Source organism: Trachymyrmex septentrionalis, unplaced genomic scaffold (assembly GCF_001594115.1).
Source record: "Trachymyrmex septentrionalis isolate Tsep2-gDNA-1 unplaced genomic scaffold, Tsep1.0 scaffold7, whole genome shotgun sequence".
Taxonomy (NCBI): Eukaryota; Metazoa; Arthropoda; class Insecta; order Hymenoptera; family Formicidae; genus Trachymyrmex; species Trachymyrmex septentrionalis.
This window is the reverse complement of record NW_017305884.1, coordinates 617569-622242: the sequence shown is the minus strand read 5'-3', so window position 1 is coordinate 622242 and position 4674 is coordinate 617569. Positions and strand designations below refer to the sequence as shown.

The following is a 4674-nucleotide window of genomic DNA, read 5'->3' as shown; positions in this document are numbered from 1 at the left end:
AGCTTGAAATCGAAAGATGGCAGTTTAACAGGACTCGTTACATCTCTTTCTATCTTGAGAGAAGATAGAGAAAGAAAGAGAGAATGAGGGGAGAGGGGCGAAGGGGGAGAGGGGGGGGTATTCTTGACAGTTACAGGTGTAGATAAACGATACAGGAAGAGTGATCATAAAAATAAAATCATAAATTTATCTTATTTTGAAGTAGTATTGAAATTTATGTTTTAAATTTGTTCAAATTATTATACAAATCCTAATGACGCTTCTAAAGCTAGAACTAAATGCTAGAACATATATAATAATCCTCAATATTTTTTGCTAATTTCTCATTTCTGGGATTGAAAAGTATTAATAATATATAATTGTACCTGTGTAAACTAATAAATTTGTGTCTAGCAATCCAGTCTTAAGATTCTCGATGTCAGAGATACAAGTTTTCGTCATTTTTCGTATTTTTTTCTTCGTGTCGTACTTTGAATACATGAATCAACTGAAATCAATAACATGAGAAAGATTATATGCTTTTGCACCTTTACGGCACTGGATAAACCTCGCTCGCATGGAAAGTCAAACACCTCTAAGCGGGGAAGATGTGGGTTGACCTCGCTTTGCATGAAATATCTCCTTTATTCCATTTTGGTATAAAAGAATAGCATTATGTAAATTATATAAAATGTATGTTAGTAAAATATACAATTTAAAAATTACGTTCTTTTTATAAAAATTATTTTGTTAATAACTTTTTAACGAATAGCACGTTTTGGCTCATTTTTGAGTCTTTATCAGAGCATAGACTGATGAAGTTTAAAATTCGTAGCACGTAAACGTTGAGTCTTTATTAACCTGGGTATTTGAAACATTTCAATGAATTTCAATCGGAATTATTCCGTTTTCCCTAGAAAACACAACAGAAATCTAGAGAATAATTGAATAATTCCGATCGAAATCCATTTCGATTTTTTCCATGATAGATGCTCTGCATCGCGTTGCATACGTTGACACAGTAAAAATTCAGTCAAGGGAAGATAATCTCCAAAACATCATGCGGGTATCATTCCCAGACGGTTAAAAGACCAAATGAAATAGAAATCCAGATTGCTATTGTGAATAATTAAACTGTGAATAGGGGGAACGACAAGAAATTACCGTTCAGATGAGATGAAAGTAACTTATCATAGGCGTTGTAAGCAGTGATGCACATTTGGCGCCCTCCGGCACCACAAAGAATCATCCCCTCCACTTTTGTCCCACCAAGTAATGCCGCGCTCGACTAGCTTCGGCACTGATCGAGCGAAGCAGCGGTAGAGGCTATCCTTCTCACCTTCGGCAACCTTTGATACGCCAAGAGCGAACGAGACAGCGTGAGAGAGCCCTTCTGTCCTTCTCGCTTGTTACAAACGATCAGAACAAGAAGGACAGATTCTCTCTCGTGCTGTCTCGTTCGTTCGCTCTTGGCGCATCGAAGACTGCCGAAGACGAGAAGGATAACCTCTATCGCTGCTTTGCTCGCTCAGCGCCGAAGCTAGTCGAGCGCGGCGTCATTTGGTGGGGCAAAACTGGAGGGGATGATTCTTTGTAGTGTTAGGGGTTAAATGTACATCACTGGTTGTAAGTGGCAACATATAGAACAAAACAAAACGTGTAAAAACGTGTTTCTTGTCAGTCTCCCTATTCATAGTTTGTACTTACAATTAGCCAAAATCAGATATGCGTAACATCAGATACTGTGCCGGAAGTTGTTACAGTACTTATCATCTTTTTATCTGATCATACTAATATATATTAATAAATTAATGTAATAATTAAATAAACGTTTTAAATTTTCTGATTTTAATCTGAAGTTTGCAATTAACAATCTCACAGATTTTATTATTGAAGTTGTTGTGCGAATTAAAAGAATATTTTCTTTTTATATTTTCAGAAATAAATTATAACGTCATTATAAAAGCGTATAAAAGCGTATATGAAAAAGATATGAAGAACTCAATTCCAATAAGAAATATACAATACATCAAAGCACACACGCATGTAGGCGCGAATAAATCAGCTTTTTCTTGCAAAATTTTAGTTGGATATAACAGCCGATTTAATGTCAGAATAAAAGAAAAAAACAATTTTAATAGAAATTTGTTTGTGTTTATACCGAATACTATTTTTTTCCAATAAAGTACATAAATGTTTACGTTAACACCATTATCTGTATAAAAATTGCATTTTTAAGACATCTCTTTTACAGTCTCGGTACAAAATCATATAAATTCTAAATCAACAATAAATCTATGCTATTTATATATTTAATGAAGTAAATTCTAATTTAATTATTAAGATATTTTGCTTATTATATAAAAGATAAAACAATTTGTTTAATTTATGCTTAGAAACATATACATAATTGGATTCATTTATTGATTCTCTGTGTGAGTGCGATCAAGGACACGTTTTCTTTTATTTTCATCTGATATAGGGAACAGGAGCATCGGGGCTGCAATTCATATTTGCTGCCGCAGTCAGCAACAGAGAGGATTGCACCTTTAATCAAGATTTCTACCAATTTGTGAGCACCGACGGTGCGAAGACAAAGCCTATTGTTGCCGTAACTGGTCGGAGCTTCAAGTGTTCCAACGCAACGGTGAGAGTCTGATGCGTGTATAACGGGTGTGCAAACAAGAAAGATCGATGAACATTCTCAATGTTTCAATTACTTATTTATTATTAATATTAAACAATATACTTACTTATTGAATGTTGTACAATAGTAGTCAAATACTATTAAATAACACTTGTAATTTATAACTTGTATAGATTTAGCCGACTTTCAGTTGTTAATTTATGATTATTTCTTTGATAGTATACACGTTGACAGATATTTTACAAAAACCAAACATTTTAAATATTAGGCTAAAATATGAATTTATATATACAAATTATCTTAATAATTGTCATGCTTTCGTTGAATTAATATTGTAGAAATAAAAAATAAATTATTTTTTGGAGTAAAATCTCCGAAAAGATTAAAATATGAAAAGATTTCCACTATTGAAAAACAGCTAAAATTTGCACACTTAAATAAGAGTGGTAAATTTTTACTTTTCTTTTGGAATAAAACTCACTTTAAAGAAAAAAAATCTCACTCCTTTTTTGGAGTGAATCTTATTGCATAAGTGTGAAATCTCACTCCAAAAAGAGAGTGAAAATCTGTCACTTTTAATCAAGAGTGCAAATTTGTCACTCTTTTTCAATAGTGACAGTATTTTAATCCTTTTGAACTGAGATTTCACTCCAAGAAATTTAGAGAAATATATAAACTAAAATGACAAATCAAAAAGTTTTAAACTAATTCTAAAAATATATTTTAATTTGAAAACTTATTCGATAAAATTTTGAAACAAATTCTTTTAATTTTTTAAATATATTATTTGATTCTCTAAGCACATACGATTACCTATTGAGTTTAAGTATAACCAATCATATAACTGTTAAATTAATTGGGGAATTCAATCACTCACACTACGTTCGATCAGTATATTATAAAAGTTGCTTTATACAGAATACCTCAATGCAGTGATACAATATAATAAACTTTGACAATGAAATGATACATATATGTTAAATAATGTGACAATATTATTAAATTGTTTAAAATATTTATATATACTTTTACATTTCACTTTCTAATTTTATGTACGAGTATAATAGTTTTTAGTATTTTAATATGCACTGATTTAGCGTAGTGTAAAAAAAACAAATTCGCTATATGAGATGAACAACTACTTAAGGATTACCCCGTATATGCATATCTTTACTTTCGAAGAGGGACAGGAAGAGATGAGAATTCTGTATAGTATAGAGGTTGTGACACTCAGGGACTGCCGAACTAGTCGCTTCGCATCCCAGAAGTCTCTACCCCATCGCTCGCTTCCGGCTAAACTCGGCTGCCGTCGCGTCCCAAGCAACTTGAAGCCACTCGTAGTTTGTTTGTGTTTGCTAATTGTGAATTGTCTACTTCTTGGCGCTGGTTTGTATGCATGCGGTACCGAGGGAGATAGATGTTATCTCTAAATGGCATAGAGGATAAGAGAAAGATAGATAGGAGAAATAGATGAATAGATAAATAAAGAGAGAGGAAGAAAGGAAGAGAAGTAAATTCGAAGCTCAAAACGAAGTGAGCTTCCAGCTGGAAACACATATCTACGAAATATTTAAATTAAAGAAAAGTTCGGAGACTTGTACTGACTTCTTCATTTTCATAGCCATACTTATCTGTTGTGTATTATACAGCTTTATATAATGTCGTATAATACAATACATACTCACTTATTTCACTAGTTAGTGATACTAGCAGAAGTCTATCATATAACAGCCATTTACGAACGCATGTTTCGCCACCTTTCTAATGTTTAGCCACCTTTCAATTAATTTATCATTTTAATTGTCCGTGAATCAAAGACATATTGAGCACATTTAATCGTTAGAAATATGAAAACGTATAGAGAATTGTATATTATTAATTACACTGTATTAATTTAAAAAAATTTTAATTTTATGGATAGTAACTATTTGTATCATCTATTGATTTTTTTACTGAAGAAGGCTAAAAAATTAGCCGAAACATGTACAAGTATTTCTCTTATGATTTAATTATTTAATATAAAATATTTTTGAGAAACAAAAAACTGC

The 4674-nt window shown here is 31.9% G+C and overlaps 1 protein-coding gene across 1 annotated transcript in view; it reads left to right on the top strand.

The window, feature by feature from the left end:
* The window catches only part of LOC108753625 (filamentous growth regulator 23), an 11147-nt gene extending 8584 nt beyond the window's left edge, over positions 1–2563 (top strand). Inside the window, exon 5 of the transcript XR_001939642.1 lies at positions 2462–2563. The gene's annotated coding sequence lies outside the window, so the exon portion shown is untranslated. The remainder of the gene's footprint in view (positions 1–2461) is intronic.
* The last annotated feature ends 2111 nt before the right edge of the window (positions 2564–4674 follow it).